Source organism: Cryptomeria japonica, chromosome 3, assembly GCF_030272615.1.
Source record: "Cryptomeria japonica chromosome 3, Sugi_1.0, whole genome shotgun sequence".
Classification (NCBI taxonomy): Eukaryota; Viridiplantae; Streptophyta; class Pinopsida; order Cupressales; family Cupressaceae; genus Cryptomeria; species Cryptomeria japonica.
The window spans coordinates 55,665,633-55,683,133 of NC_081407.1; positions in this window are offsets into that span (position 1 = coordinate 55,665,633).

The window sequence follows — 17,501 nt, forward strand, 5'->3', positions numbered from 1 at the left end:
ATGAGGTTGACAGATTTTGTTGAGTAGCAAGTTTTCCTCATCCAAGGCACTCCTTATGTCCTTTTGATTCTTTAATAGTTCAGTCCTAAGCTCATTTAATTTCTTCATGAGAGCAACATTAAGAGCCTTTTGGTGCTCTTTCTTTACATTGGCCTCTGCTACTTCTTCTAGACCCTACACCTAATCATCCACTAAAGTACACAGAAGTTTGAGTTGTGCTAGTGATGAATGAGTGTCAGGAAGATTAGTACCAGGGATTAAACCGGTGAGTGTGTCTACAGTTGCCTGAATGATGTCCTGTTCCTTTTTCCTGTGAATGATCTTAAGGCACTCTTGAGTAACCTTGATGCTCTGCATAAGCTCTGACTCACTTGTAGATTGGAGATCGATAGGACTAGAGAGATCAACCGGTGAGGGTTGACTTCCGGTTGCCTTCGGAGTCTCCACCTGAGAGCTTTTTGCCGCTTCTCGTTCCTTGGCTTCTTCAGCTTTCTTCTTTTCCACTTCTCTTCTCTTCTCTTCTTCCTTGTCTTCCTCTACCTTTTTCTTCTCCTTTGCTCTCCTCTTCTGCTCTTCCTTTTCTTCTTCTTCCCTCTTCTTCTTCTCTTCCTCTTCCTTTTTCTTCTTCTCCTCTTCTTTCTTCTTCTTTTCTTCCTCTTCGTTCTTTCTCTTTTCTTCTTCTTTCTTCTTCTTCTTTTCTTCCTTGTCCTCTTCTTCTTTCTTCTTCCTTTCTTCTTCTTGCTTCTTCTTCTCTTCATCTTTTCTTTTCTCCTCTTCCTCTTTTTCCTGTTTCTCATCTTCATCCTTCTTCTTTTTCTCTTCCTGTTCTTTTGCCGCTTGTTGTGTGTCCACAGCTTGTTCACCACCCTGATCGGCCTGTTGCCCCTATTCAGTTCCCTCATAAGGTATGTCTTGAGTGACATCTTCTATATCTAGGGCATCGAAATCTATGGTGTCGATTGGTTCCTCTACCAGGTTTCCTTCCTCATCAAAAACCTCATCTGGTTTGGAAATAACTGGTTCCTTTTCCGCTTGGAGGTTGGCCATTCGATCTTTGTGAAAGCTGATAGCATGGGCCATGTGTTGATGTGTATCCTTTTCTACATCATCAACTCTCCCTTCCAACAGCCAGATTCTTCTCTCCTTGTGAAGAAGAGACCTTTATTTTGATCCAATACATCAAATAATTATGAATTTGAGAGTTCGAGGAAGTACTATGCAAAAACTTTCTCCATAATCTCTTGTTCCTTTTCAATGGCAATGTGCCATTTGTTATCCAATGCTTTAAATAATGAATCCGGTGTCTGAGATTTAATCTCTGATGGTGACTGGTCATTTTTGCATAAATAAAGAATGATTTCCTACAGTACTTCATCTTTTTCTTCACTATTGAATTCATCATAATAATCAATTAAATCATGAAGTAACTTTCTCCTAATATTCTTTACTGTTCTTTGACAATGTGTCAAAGGTTTGTAAGAGGAGATATCTATATTTACCGATGTGGATGTTGCCGGTTCATTCTTCTTCACCTTCTTGGTCTGTCTAGCCTTCTTTGGTTGTTCATTAGACTCAGTTTCTTCAAAGTCCAGTTCATTTGCCGTAGTCTTCCTCTTTCTTTCGAAGATATTTGCTAGTGTTACCTCCGGTTTCTTCTTTGCCGGTGACCACTTGGTTACTCTTGGAGTCTCAGTGGTAGCTGGTGCTGATGCTGCAGGCACTGCCTTAGCTTTCTTGGTTGCCGGTTCTTTTCCCTTCTTCACCAATGGTTCTTCAACTGGTGTGATCATCTCCAAGTAGGTTCTAGTTTGCTTAGCCTTTGGATCAAGAGGCGAGGCAATAAGGGTTGAAGCATACCCTTCCAGCATGTCAAACATGACCTCATAGCCCATAGGCTCCACTTCCTCTATTCTAGGCTCAACAGCCTCCATTAGACATTTGTCCACCTGAATAGTGAAACAGATGTCATCTTCATACTTCTTCACTATGTCACCTGAGATTCGTACCCTCTGACTCATCTTTCTTCTAAACTCATCAAAGTATTTTTTTAGTATCTTAGGGTAGCCGGTTCCAATGGATTGCACACTTTCCTTTATCTGCTTGGTTACCGGTTGGTCAGGGGACCACTAGACATCTCCTACACCCAGAAAGTAGCCTTGGAAATAGAAAAACAACCCTACTAGTAGTTGTCCAAACTTAAATCTCAATAAATTATCCTTTTTAATTGCCTTAAGATTTAACAGGAGTTGCCTCTGCATACCGGTGCATAAGTCAAATGATTTATCCTCTATAATCATCCGGTAAGTAGCATTTACTGATGCTACTGATACAGAATTAATCCTACTGGCTGAAAATGTTCTGTAGCCTATCACCATGCAGGCGTATTTTACTAGTTCATCCTTGATAGGGTTAACTGTCATACCTCGTGAATCACTTGTAGAACTAGTGAGCTTGGTCATTTCCGTTTTGCTTACCGTTTTTAGAGCTAGCACTTCCCTTGTGTTGCAGAAACTGGTGACTGCATGAATTGTCTCAGGCGTGATATCATGTGTTCTCTCCAGGTACATCTTGTCACCATGGACTCTGCACAAGATGATCCTGATGTGATCCTTTGTGAAGTCTTCCAGAAAATATACCGCATTATGGAGTTTCTTCTTCTCTAAGATACTGAACTCCGGTTTGATCCTTTTGTCCTTTTCGCAAAATAGACCTAATTGAGTATGAATGGCTAAGGACCCTAGGTCTTCTATCTTGCAATCAATATAGTCTGAAATTCCTTCTTCGACTATGACTCCAGCTGGAACTTGTGACAAAGCATTATACTTGGACTTCCTCTGAATGAAACTTTCTGACTCAATGGATGTGCTTGAACTAGTATGAGATGTGGAAGCCATTGAAGAGTATTTCATGAACACAAAAAATACCTTTCAAACACGAATTTAGGGCTTCCTAATTTTGCTTTACTTTGCTCTTCGTTGGATGCCAAATCACTGCTTTGAGTTCTCCACTACCGCTTGCAAACTAGATTTGAATCTCTTTCAAAGTTATCCAATTTCTTGAGATCTAATGCTCAAATCGCCTTTTCTTCACTCTACACTTGAAAACTTTTCTTCGTTCGAAAACAAATAGTGAGAAATGATTTGAAAAATGCATTTATACATGTCTCTCACCTACCATCATTAATGCTCCTATATTAGGGCGTAAACCCTAATTTACCTTTATACCATTTCTAGTCTTCTACCAAGCGACACGTGTAGCATACTGGTTAAGGTCTTTTACCAGTGTTAACCGGGGGTTCGAAAGCATTTTTCCATTTGCTCCCCCTAAGCCTTTGAGGCTTAGTTTGCCAGTTCTGATATTTCCACACTAGGTGCAGAAACCGGTTCCTCTTCCGACATTGTTGGTTTCTTCTTCCATGTTTTCTTCATATCTCCTTGAACTTTTTCAACATCTATTTCTCCTTCCTGAGTGACTGGTATATCATCAGATATACTTTTTCTACTTCTGCAGAATCTTGCAATGTGACCCGGTTTGCTGCAGTGATAGCAAACAAGTCCAGGTGCTCTCCAAGGTCCATTGTACATGTTTCCATTCTTCCTTCTGCATGTTGCAGTAGTGTGACCATGACCATGACAGATCATACAACTTTCTCTCCATCCGGTTGCCGCTTAATGACCACCGCTTCTTGACTGATGATTGAAGTCATTAAACCGGTTGTGGTTCCGGTTCATAAAAGATTCAGGACCAGTTCCTTGGGTCCTCTAAGGATATCTTCCAGTGTTATCCACTAAAGACCTACATTCAAATGCTCTATGCCCAAACTTGTTGCATGCATAACAATGACCATTGAACTTATTGAATCTAGGTACATTGTTGATAAAATAAGGAAAATTATTGTAGGCTTTGCTCCTACATACATTGGCAGTGTGTCCTTTTTTAAGACAGTTAAAGAAAACAAGTTTGAATTTTTTCTTACCTTTTCCTTTGAGTGTCGGATGCTTCTTTGATACTTCAGCATTTGTTCCTGAGTATTCTCCTTCCTCATGTCCAGGAAAACCAAGACCATTGGTATTCTTTGCCAGTCTAGATGACTCAAGATTTTGCTCTAGCTTGATTGTACTTTTGCCAAACTTAGCAAGTATTTCCTTTGACTCGAAGAGTTCTTTGGAAATAGCAGTGTTTGTCTCCATAAGACTTGCATTTTCAAAGATGGCAATGTTCAGTTCTCCTTGCATGTCTTCTTTTTCCATTCTACTCTCATGAAGGCAAGCAGTTAGTGCACTAATCTCATGTTTCAACTTGGAGATCTCATGATCTCTATCTTTTACCAGATCTTCACCTTTTCTCCGGTTCTCAAGCTCTTGACTGAACTGAATAGTCAGTCCTTCCAACTCCTTTCTCAGATTGGAGTTTGAATCATTCAGCTTATTCACTTCAGCAATCATAGCTTCCATGTTAGCTTCATCTTCAGAACTACTTTCAGATAGTTCTATCAGCTTTTCTGCATGGTCTCTTCTTTTTGCTTGAGATGCCTTGTATTTGACCATAAGATCATCAAAGGCTTGCTCAGACTTAGTGAGCCGTTGAGTAAGTTCCCTCAATGTGTATTCCCCCATATCTCTTTCCAAGTGGTTAAACTTATAGAAAGGTTGGCTCTGATACCAATTGATGAATACTAAGAGGGGGAGGTGAATTAGTATGCCAAAAATCTTTGCACTAAAACACTTACACAATCTAAAGATAAACCGGTAAAGCAGTCTGACAATCAAACCGGTTACCACACATACAAACCAAAATGTGAATAAAACATTCACTCACAAAAGCAATACAACCATAACACAAGATATTTGATGTGGAAACCCAACTGGGAAAAACCATGGTGAGATGGAACTCACAAGTCACTATCTACAGAATAGAAACCAGACCGGTTAAGGTCTTACAATGTTCTTCACCAAAACAGATCCTGTTAGGAACCTCAATCTCTGTTAGGAGATAAGTCCGATTAAAGACTACCTTGTTAGAGGATTTTAGATTCACATGTGTGAACCACCTTGTTAGAGGATTTTACAAAGGCTTTGAGGCCTACCCGGTTAGGGGCTACTGACTTGTTAAAGATGTGAGTAATCAACAAGTGTTTGATCTATCTAATAGCACAAGCTGCTTGGTTAGATCCAGTATTGCTCACAACTAATGCATTCCAGCATTACTTCAGTCTTTGCTATCTCTCTCTCAGTTACAACTCGATCTTCTCAGATAAGATTGCTCTTCCAACAACTCAACATCCACCTTAAACCCTAGCTCAACATTAACCCTTTTTGCAACAACCTAAAACCCTAGACATGATGTCCCTTTTAAAGGAATCTGATTTCATGTCAGTCCAATAGGATTTCTTTACAATTTCCTAGGTTCAATGAACCTAGACATACTTAGTAACACGACACAAGAATCATCGTTAATGTGTCGGCACCTTCAAACAATCAGTGGATTGGTGACTCATCACAAAATGCCAATTGGTAACTCATCACAGAGTATTACTGGTTCATACAAAATACCGGTTGCCGGTTTGACAAAAATGAAGACTGGTAAGAATGTGTTGTTCCGCTTTGCACCCTCGTATCGCTTGTGATCTGCAAACCGCTTGGGGTTGACATGCCGCTTCAGACCGGGAAACGCATTCTGCAAAATCACTACTAGTCTAAATACTAGAATACAACATATCGATTGGAACAAATACTGGTTGAGTATGAGCTCATACATATAAAGGGGACCTCAATACAAGTGTATGTCCATCAATGGCAATCACAACATAAACATCAAAAATGCCAACAACTCCCCCGATGTCGACCTGTGATAAAAATAAAATCCACTAACATGTATTTAAGGGGTATTTGTCCTCTCATTTGCATAAGTTCAATAAGGTGGAATTTTGATAAGGTCATGTTGCATAAGCAATCAAGCATTCAAATATTATTTTCCAGCATTGAGTATTCTCAAGTCTCCCTTCAAGGCTACGTGTTGCATTCAAGTCAAGGATTCAACCATTGAAGAGGAGATTGATTCCAACATTCAATTCCACACAAAAACTTCTATCAACATTGCTACCACAACCTCCCTTGGGTGATTTACAATTCAGTCTTTCATTTACATCTACTTGCAAGTACTTTCTTTCATTACTTGGTTAATTCCAAAACTCGGGTTTGACCTAAAGGCAAACCCCCAATCCCAACCCATTTTCCTCTCTTTTTTGTGTGTAGGTTGCAGGTGTGCAACTGTACTTTCAGATTCAGGCTCCATTTGCAGAGGCAGAAAAACCCTTTTTGTTTTGCAGATTCGTAGGGCAACTTCATCTCAAGATATTACTGCCAAATCCAGGTGCACAGCTTCATCCCATGTTCCAATTTTAAGTTATAATCAGTTTGTCACTTTTGCACTACATAATTCAATCAATTCCTTTCCATTTTAGATAAGGAAGAGGGTATCAACTTATCATTCCCATTTCATTTAGAATTCAATCTTCATCTTTGAAGGTTGAATCTAGTGAATTCTGCTCTCCTCTTCCAAATGTAATTTGGTGAAAAGTGTTTGAAGGGTAATCAATAGTGAAACTCTCATCTCTCCTTCGAGGGAAAGGGTAGTTTTCCTCTTGATCTATCATTCACTATTTTTCCACATTACAGGAAGCAATGCTCTCGTTCTCTTTGTCTTAAGGAGGGAAATAAAAATACTAGATTGTTCCATATGACTACCAAGAAACACAAAGCGGCTAATAGAATTTCAAGAATATCTATAGGGGGGATCCTGTCTTTTAAGGAAGAGGAAATAACGAAGGAAGCTAGATCTTATTTCTCTTCTCTCTTATCTGCTGACTGCAATTGGGATTGTAGCGTCCTAAAATTGCGACACTTGCAATTTCGACTGCATTTGGGTCTTCACGATGGCGACACAACACTGAACCTGAATGGAGACCCTGAAACTTGTTCATGACAGCCAAAACTGCATTTTTCCAGCACCCTGGCCTAATCCTCCTTGCACCCTGCTGTCTCGGGAGGTGGGACCAGAGCGCCCAGCGCCCTGGTCCTTCAGGACCATGGCGCCCAGTGCCCTTGTCCCTGGCCCTATTTTGGGCCCGGTCTCCTATGGGACTTCGGGCCTTTTTGTTTGCAATTTGGAAAATAACATTTCCTGGTCAGCCTAAGGTCGGGAAAATCAGTCTTTTAACCCTAATTGGCAAGTATATAAACTACTTTTCCTCTCTCATTTTGGTATGAAGGAAAAAGGCGTGGAAACGATACTCAAACATTCAAACATTCAAGCATTCAAGCATTCAAACATTCCTTCAAACAATTGATCATTCTAAGTCTCCATTCAAGGCTAAGTGTTGCATTCAAGACAAGGATTCAACCATTGAAGAGGAGATCACATGCTACAACATACAACATACAACAAACAACAACATCTATACCTTCACATATCAGGATACAAACATCCTTACAACAAGGTACTAGTACTTGTTTTACATTACAGTCATTTACATTTACAGCATTTCTCATTTCTTGGTTAATTCCAAAACCGGGGTTTGACCTAAGGGCAAACCCCCCAATCGTCTTCGCTTTTCTGTGTGTAGGTTGCAGGTACGCAGCTGAAATTGAAGATCTGGAATCCTTGTGCAGAGACGAACAGATCCCCCTTCGTTTCGCAGATTTTTCGGAGGACCGTGTGCACGTCGGGCGCCATCGTCCTGTCAACTTTTGCTCAAATTTGCAGGACAACGCCGTCTCGACATTTTACTGCTAATTCTAGGTCCGCAACTTCATATCATATCCCTATCTCTGTTTATAAGCGAATATTTCCCACTTTACATGCATTCCTAGTTCAATCTTTCTATCTACATTTCTTTACAAAAGAGGGTATCCTTGCTATCACAACCCTTGAAACTCATATAGAATCCAATCTTGCATTGCGTGGGATTGGATCTTGTGGGTTTCAACCCCTCTTTTGAATGTAAAGTCCCTCCTAAGTGAAAACCATCAACCCTAGTGAATCTCCCTTCTCTCTCCTTGGAGTTGGGGAGGGGAGGACGACTAGGGTTCGATTTTTCCGCTTTACATTTTGGTGAACCCGACGTGAACATCCTTTCTGATTATTCATAGTTAGGTCTGAAAATTGGATTCCTTGATTACATTTCCATGTTTGATCTTTTGCAAAATTTTAGAAGTTAATTGCATAAAAACCCTAAATTTTCTTTTTAAGTAATTAAACTTGTGAAATGTTTAATTATTAATGCTTGTTTTAGATCTGCCCTTCTATTACAAATTGTCAATTCATATTTGTGCTTTAATTCTGAAAATTAAGTGGTTAAGTGTCAAAACCCTAATTTTTGAAACCCTCTTGATTCAACCTTTGTCCAACAATTTCACTGATCAAAACATCTCCAAATCAACTGTAACTTTGGATTCCGCAATAAAATCACAATATCTTTCATCCCTACAAATTTCAAAAAAAGTTGCGAGGACCGTGTACACCCCGAGCGCCATCGCCCCCGACATTTTTTCCGAAATTTCGGGAGCTAGATCTTACTATATTTTTCTGCTAAAATCCAGAATTTTGGCTGATTTTATCAATTTTAACACCTTCAAAATTACAGTCAAAGTTGGTCTAGTGATTGCTTGGATTGAGGCTTCTAATCATTCAAAAATTGTTGAAATTGAAATTTGTGTCAAAATTGTGTTTCTTACAGTCCTAAATCTGAAAAGTGTGTTATCATTCATTCGAAATTTCAGTGATTTATTCAAATTTTTGCAATTTGTGACTTTTGAAATTAAGTGCTTAATTACAACAACTTTGATTTCCGCTTTCAAAATTGAATTTTGCGTGAAATTGAGTCAACTTTCAAATTTCAAAACTTGCATTGCTTTGGGTATTCCCTCTAAAATCATAAAATTCAAAATTTTAGTTTCCCTCTCCTTTTTTCAAAATTCAAATTTTGCATTTTTCGACAGTCTTGGTAGGATTCAATTTTGAGATTGCAACTTTAATTTGGCCTATCTACAGATCGTAAAATCACTCAATTTTTTCAGGTTAGTTGTAAAATCATCATAAGTTTCATCCCTGCAAATTTCGAAAAAAGTTGCGAGGACCGTGTGCACCCCGAGCGCCACGATCCTGGACATTTTTTCTGAAATTTCGAGAGATTGTCCTGATTGTATTTAACAGCTCAAATCTAGAAGATTGACTGGTTTTACTGAAATTTGCTACCTCTAAAATTCAAAATCTTCTCTCTTTCTTTAGTGCATGAGTTTTACAACAATAAGTCCTACTTACACTATTCCCGTTAGACGAAGCCTTAGAATTAAGTCTTTCCAAGGTTTAATTACTGAGGAAATGGAACCTAATTTGAATGGCCTTTTTAACGAGGACATGGGTAATTCCTCTAATCCTCTTAATGATGAAGAAGCTCTCCATGAGGTTTCTGTAGAACAACTTTCAAAATTGGATAACCAATTTGACGATTTTCGACAATGGATGTCTCAAGAATACCCTGATAGTCAAGCTCTTCCTTTAATTGAGGGTCTAAAACGAATGCTTCAAAGTGATAAGAATGGAATTGATATTTTGCGTGGTATTGCACACATTGTGGATTTGAATGTGATGCCTATGAAAAGTTGTGTCGAAACTTTGGGCTATACACAACCTCCTACTCAAGTCAATCATTCTATTCCTTTGACGACTCCTATTGCTAGTATACCTACTTTTACATCAAACATAATGAATATTTCAATACAGGACATTCCTCCTATGATCACTAATCATGGGGGCAATCCTTCTTCTTCAATTAACCCTCTTCCTTCATTCAATCCGACTTCTTCATTCATTCCTTCAATGAGTGTTCCTATTATATCTCCACAAATGAACATGACACAAGGGGGCAATTCATTTAACCCTTCCATTCCTCCTTGTAGTGTTCCTCCTGTCCAATCATCTCCTATGACTAACTATCATAGTGTCCCACCACCTTACTCTCTACCTTCTTTCAATAACATAACACTTCCATCACAATCTAACACGTCTAATATGAATTCTTCGACTGAAGCGACCATTAACAATCTTGCACAAACTGTCTCTTCTTTACAGCAACAAATTGCCTCTATGAACCAATCTAAGTTTAGTGTGCCCACATTTGATGTTGTGAGCCCACTTTCTCTTGACATTGTTCGAGCTATCCCCCCTAAACATGTTGAAATTCCACACTTGGAACTTTATAATGGTAAGGGTGATCCTCTAACACATGTTAAGACCTTTCAAACAATATGTACTGATTTTGCTTATGACCAAAGGTTGCTTGCAAAACTGTTTACTAGAACATTAAGAGACAAAGCCCTACAATGGTATTGCTCGTTGCCTTCCTATTCTATTACTTCTTTCGAACAACTTGCAAATGCTTTCATTCAACAATTTCAAAACAATATAAGTCCTAAGGTTACTTTGATTGATTTAATGCATTGTAAACAAGGTGTTAAAGAAAAAGTGACTGATTTCATTGGTACATATAAGCATTTGTATGCTCAAATTTCCTTTCCAGTGCCTGACAATGATATTCAAAGAATCTTTATTTCTAATTTACAAAAAGACATTAGAGAAAAACTCCTGTTTTCTGAGTTTACTTCTTTCCAACAGTTGTGCGCAACTCTTCACAATTATCAACTGACTGTGAGTCAAATGGAACAATCACATCCTATGGCTCCGAGTGATAAGGGTGATAGTAGTCAACAACCATTTGGGAAGTTTAAACCGAACAGAGAGTCCATTAAAATCAATGAAAACATCATCAACAACAATGTGAATGCAGCACCAGGTGTGCCTCCTATTTCTAAGTTTTTCAAGAAAGAAAGAAAGTTTACTCCTTTGAATGAATCATTGCATAGTATTATGAATAAGTTATTGGAACAAAATGTGCTTACTCTTCCTCCTATAAGGCAAATTGATCCTGCAAAGATTACTTCACCCTATTTTGATAACAAATCTTTTTGTCAATTTCATCGTCAACCTGGGCATGATACTAAAAAATGTTTTGCTTTAAAGGGTAAAATTCAAGATTTGATTGATAATAATACTATCTCTGTTTCTGGAGTGAATGATAAAGGCAATACATCTGTAGCTCCTCCTAACCAAAATCTTCAGATTTTCACTGATCCATTGCCTTCTCATACCTCTAATGCGATTGATACTACTGATTCCTTTGTCTCACCTGATGATCTCATGTCTATGACTCCGAATGTGATTAACTTTTTAGAGCAGAAGAAAATCCCTAAAGAACTTTCCATCACCTTTGATTCTAGTGAAACTATCAGGGCACCTGATGGTCCTTTATATATAGTTGTAAAAGTCAAAAATACACCTTGCCGTGGAGTGCTTATTGATCCTTCTTATATGGTTAATATCATTACTGAAGAATTTCTTTTTACTTTGCAATTGAATCAAGTAATCTATGATGAAACAGATGTGGTTGTGAAATTATTTGACGCATTTTCTTCTCCTGCAATTAGTTCTATTACATTACCTATTGAAGTTCATAACAAATCCCTTGATGTGAACTTTTCTATTATTCCATCTTCCGAACAATTTCGTGTGAAGCTTGGCTATCCTTGGCTATCTTCCATGAAAGCTATTCCTTCTCCTATTCACAAGTGTTTGAAATTTCCCCATAATGGTGAAGTTGTTACTGTCAATCATAGTCTCTTTAAACCAGTTGAAAGAACTTCTAGCATTCCTCTTGATTATTTTTGGCCTAAACAATTCCAACCCCTTCCTCCGCGAAGTGATCATCTTTTCAAATCTTATCAAAAGTGGAAAAAAGATATGATCCTTTCTCTAAGTGAACCTAGAACACCCAAACTTGACATTCCTATCATTCTTGAGAAGGAAGTTCTTCCTTTGAAAGATAAAACTAATGTCTTTCCTCAAGAAGATTCCCAACCCATCCCTATGGATGTGACTATGCCTATATCTACTAAACTTCCCAAAAGTAGACCTATCCCTCCTCGTCATGATGGACTTGGTCTCCTTCCAAAACCAAATATTCCTCCCTTATATGGAGCAGTTCCTCCTCCTTCCTCTTATGGAGAGAAGAGACTTCCTCTTCTCCTATTGTTCAACCTAAGAGACCACAACCTAAACACCCAAGTGATAAGGATGAGAACATTCCTCCTCCTCAATCTTCGCAACTTTCTACTAAGACTAGACGAAATTGTTCTACACGTGAATGCCGGCGAAAGCGTCATCTTAGAGCTCAAACTTTGCAATCCCCAAAACACCTTCAACAAGCATTATTCCATTTTCTCCTCAGCCGGAAATTGAGCCAAAATCTCCTAAACATAAGATGCATGATGGTCTTGATCCTGTGCGAGTTAAAGATCCTATTTTTATAAATCTTGATGATGATATAGATGAAAATGTTATTCAAGATGAAAATGTTACTTCTCTTGCTTCTGATAGTGAATATGAACTTGTTGATGTTGATAACCATTTATCTAATGAATTTTCTAAAGCACTTATCCTAGCTCCTAGACAAGAACAACGTGGCTTGGAACATGAACATAGCCCTTGTTTGGATCTTGTGATAGCTCCATCTATTGTGTTGGATGTTCCTCCTCTAGCGTGTTCCCTACCTTCCCGAAATATTGATCAGCAAGATCGAGGGGTAGATGACGTGCTAGGCTAGTTCATTAGCATAGCAGACTCTCTCCTCCTCTCCTTTTGTTACTTCTTCTATGTGTTATTCTCATTCTTCTATTTGTTGTCCTTAGTGTTGTCTACTTGAGGACGATGCAAAGCATTGAGATCTCTTTGGTCTCTCTCATGTTGACTCAAAAGACACATGTGTTCCCTTCTTCTAGGTGACCTTCCTTGATTGGGGAATGAAGAACAATTATGCATACATACATATGATATACATGAATTATCATACAGCATACTGACCCCGAGGAAAGCGAAGTCACCTTGTGCTTTGTGTTTTGTGTCTATTATCCTTGGGCTTATCTCACACTTGGGGGCTAAATCCTTGCGATAACGTGCTCCTTTCCTTTCTCATTTCTTATATGTATCACTACCTTAAAGCAATCACCCTCAGTAAGGCGTGTGTGATCGCTTTAACGTAGGGGGGCATACATCCCGTCCATATCTTTTCAAGATACTTGAAAATTTCTTGACAAATTTAGCTTTGCCTTGAAAATTTTTGATATCTTTCTTGCATAACTCATAGTGAGGGAACCCTACTACTGACAGTCATGGTTCTCCCTCGTGATCTTCCCTTTTACTTTGTCAATCGAAGTCGTAAGATCCTTAGTCCACTGGGGGCTTGGTGTATCTTGCCTCCTTGACGTGGTGAAAGTCTTTCAATATTGCTTCCTTGTACTTTACCAGAAGTATCAGCGTACGCTTATACTCCCGCTAAAGTGGGGGCTAAATGTAGCGTCCTAAAATTGCGACACTTGCAATTTTGACTGCATTTGGGTCTTCACGATGGCGACGCAACACTGGACCTAAATGGAGACCCCGAAACTTGGTCATGACATCAAAAACTGCATTTTTCCAGCACCCTGGCCTGATCCTCCTTGCACCCTGCTGTCTCGGGAGGTGGGACCAGAGCGCCCAGCGCCTTGGTCCTTCAGGACTAGGGCGCCCAGCGCCTTGGTCCCCCAGGACCATGGTGCCCAGCGCCCTTGTCCCTGGCCCTATTTTGGGCCCGGTCTCCTATGGGACTTCGGGCCTTTTTGTTTGCAATTTGGAAAATAACATTTCCTGGTCAGCCTAAGGTCGGGAAAATCAGTCTTTTAACCCTAATTGGCAAGTATATAAACTACTTTTCCTCTCTCATTTTGGTATGAGGGAAAAAGGCGTGGAAACGATACTCAAACATTCAAACATTCAAACATTCAAGCATTCAAACATTCCTTCAAACAATTGATCATTCTAAGTCTCCATTCAAGGCTAAGTGTTGCATTCAAGACAAGGATTCAACCATTGAAGAGGAGATCACATGCTACAACATACAACATACAACAAACAACAACATCTATACCTTCGTATATAAGGATACAAACATCCTTACAACAAGGTACTAGTACTTGTTTTACATTATAGTCATTTACATTTACAGCATTTCTCATTTCTTGGTTAATTCCAAAACCGGGGTTTGACCTAAGGGCAAACCCCTAATCCCTAACCCCCCAATCGTCTTCGCTTTTCTGTGTGTAGGTTGCAGGTACGCGGCTGAAATTGAAGATCTGGAATCCTTGTGCAGAGACGAACAGATCCCCCTTCGTTTCGCGGATTTTTTGGAGGACCGTGTGCATGCCGGGCGCCATCGTCCCATCAACTTTTGCTCAAATTTGCAGGACAACGCCGTCTCGACATTTTACTGCTAATTCCAGGTCCACAGCTTCATATCATATCCCTATCTCTGTTTATAAGCGAATATTTCCCACTTTAGATGCATTCCTAGTTCAATCTTTCTATCTACATTTCTTTACAAAAGAGGGTATCCTTGCTATCACAACCCTTGAAACTCATATAGAATCCAATCTTGCATTGCGTGGGATTGGATCTTGTGGGTTTCAACCCCTCTTTTGAATGTAAAGTCCCTCCTAAGTGAAAACCATCAACCCTAGTGAATCTCCTTTCTCTCTCCTTGGAGTTGGGGAGGGGAGGACGACTAGGGTTCGATTTTTCCGCTTTACAGGGATAAAGCTACTAAAGATTTACTCCTTGATGTGATCCCAAATATGATTGGGCATGACCAGAATAGATTTCTCTCTGCTATCCCTCTGAAGTAGAGATTAAGAAGGCGGTCTTCTCCTTTGAAGGCAGTAAAGCCCCTAGACCAAATGGTTCCCTAATGTTCTTCTTTTAGTATTTCTGGCATATTATTAGTGAAGATATTGTCAAGGGAGTAAAATAATTTTTTGGCTCTAAGAAGATTCTAAAGAAGATCAATGCCACTTTTCTTGTTCTCATCCCTAATGTCCCAGATGCTGATGCTATGAATCTTTTTAGACCTATTATCCTTTGCAACTCCTTTTATAAGATCATTTCCAAGGTTCTCACCTTAAGACTGATGTCCCTCCTTCCTAATATTATTTTTCCTCAGCAGAATCATTTTATTCCTGGAAGGCAGATTCTTGACTCCATCATCACAGTCCATGAGAACATTCATTCTTTGGAAGTTTAAAAAAATTAGGGATTTCTAATGAAACTTGATCTGTCGAAGGCCTATGATCAGGTGAGAGAGTGCTTCAATTGATTTCTCAACTAATTTATACCCCCGCTCTCTTTGTTATTATTAATGGTTCTCCTACCACCTTCTTCAAGTCTTCAGGGGCCTCAGACAAGGGGATCCTATATCCCCTATTTTGTTTTCTCTTTTGGCTAAAAGTTTGGGTAGATACATCAACAAGCTTGTTTTTGAAGGTCATCTAAAAGATCTCAGGTTGTTGTTGGCTGACAGGGCTTGCTCCCATCAACAATTTGTTGATGACATAGTTTTGCTAGGATCATTGACTATCAAGAAAGCTAGATCTCTAAAATCGGCCCTGAATCACTATTGCCAAGCTTCGGGGTAGCTGATAAACTAGATGAAAAGCTTCATCTTCTTCCTCAAAAATCCCAAAGATAGGCAAAGGAGAATAGCCAGAATCTTAGAATGTCAGATCATTTTGTTCCCTTCTATCTACTTGGGTCTCCCTCTATGCAAAAAACCTCTTGATTCGTTTTGGAGCAGTCTGGTGGATAGGTTCCACAAAAATCTTGTCAGTTGGAAAGGAGCTCTTCTTAGCCAAGCTGGGAAGACCCAGTTATTAAAATCCTCCCTCTAGAGTTTACCTGTGTATGCCTTAAGCTTGTTTAGAATCCAAGCAAGTTTGTTGATGCCATTGAATAGAATCAAAAGTCTTCTCTTTGGTCAGGGGTTGAGGAGAGGAAAATGATTTCTCTAATTGCTTGGGATAAAGTCTGTAGACCTAAAAAATGGGTGGCCTTGGTCTGAGAAGCATTTAAACCCTTAATAAAGCTCTCCTAACCAAGCAAATCTGGAGGAAAGCTAAATAGTTGCATTCTCAGTCGTCTCTTGATGAGTTTCGTACGTCCTTTGAAGCCCTTTCTAGATCTATGATTTAGAATAATGTTGTTCAATCTAAATGTGTGGTTGAGATTGGTAAAAGATGGGCTATTGGTAATGGCAGAAAAGTCAATTTCTGGGAGGATACTTAGTTGCTGGAGACCCCTCTTTCCAACATGGATAGTTTTTCTCCTTTTATCCATGCATGCAAGGCCATATTTGGATCTAAGGTGGCTGACTATTGGAAGGATAACTAGTGGGTGAATCTAAATTCCATAGACCCAACCCTCAACCATTTGATGTTGTTTCTTAATTTTGTCTTGTTAGACCCAATGCTTGAGGATAGGATTATTTGGGCAAAAAACTTATTTTGGCAAATTCTCGGTTGCTTCAACTTTTCTTTTGTGGTCCCATTTCAAGAGATCCTCCTGCTGGTATAAAGCCTGGATTCATGGCCTTATCCCCAAGATCAATATCTTCTTTTGGATTCTTCTGGAGAACAAAATTCTCACCATCAATAATCTCTGCAAAAGAGGCTTTCATCTCCCTAATAGCTGTTACCTTTGCCTAAATGAGGAAGAGAATGTTAACCACATCTCTCTCCACTATTCCTTTTCCTATTCTATTTGGTCGCAGGTCTTGTAGTTGTGGAATTTGTACAAGGTCTTTCCTGGTTCTATTCAAGAGTTCTTCATTGGGTGGAGATGCCTCTCCTCGAATAATTCTATTAACCAATTATGGGATTTTATTCTTCCTCATGTGGTTTGGGGAATTTGGAAAGAGCAGAACAAAAAAATCTTCAGAGACTCCTACTCCTCTACCAAAACGGTTTTTACTAAAATCAAGCGAGCCATTTTGGAATATCTAAAAGCTGATGGTAAATCTCTTCTTTTCAAGAACAAGGATGAGTTGGATTTGTTCAATAATTGGAATGTTTCTACCTCTTTATACAAGAACGACAAGAAGGATAAAAGATATGTTGGCAATTGACACTCATTCGATTCATCTGTTGTCATTGATGGCAACAAGATTCTATAGAATGCATATACCAACGGATACCGGCATTGGAGGCATACAACGACAGATACCGACATTGGAGTAATCAGTGTCATCACCAGTACCGACACCGACATCCAACACTTTAGTGAAGCCGATATCAGTTTGGGATCTGAAAGGTTTTATTTGTAAAATCATTTTATAATTATTGTATAGGGCCAACATTGAATATCTTTTGTAATGTATTGTAAGCCGACATAAGGCATATTCTTTGTAAAGGGTATATAAGTCAGTTTATTGGGTCATTTTGATATAGGACAATGAATACAACGAATATGGAGAAGAAAAGTGATGCGAAGAATATGTATGCAGATCATTTGTATGAGAAAGTAAT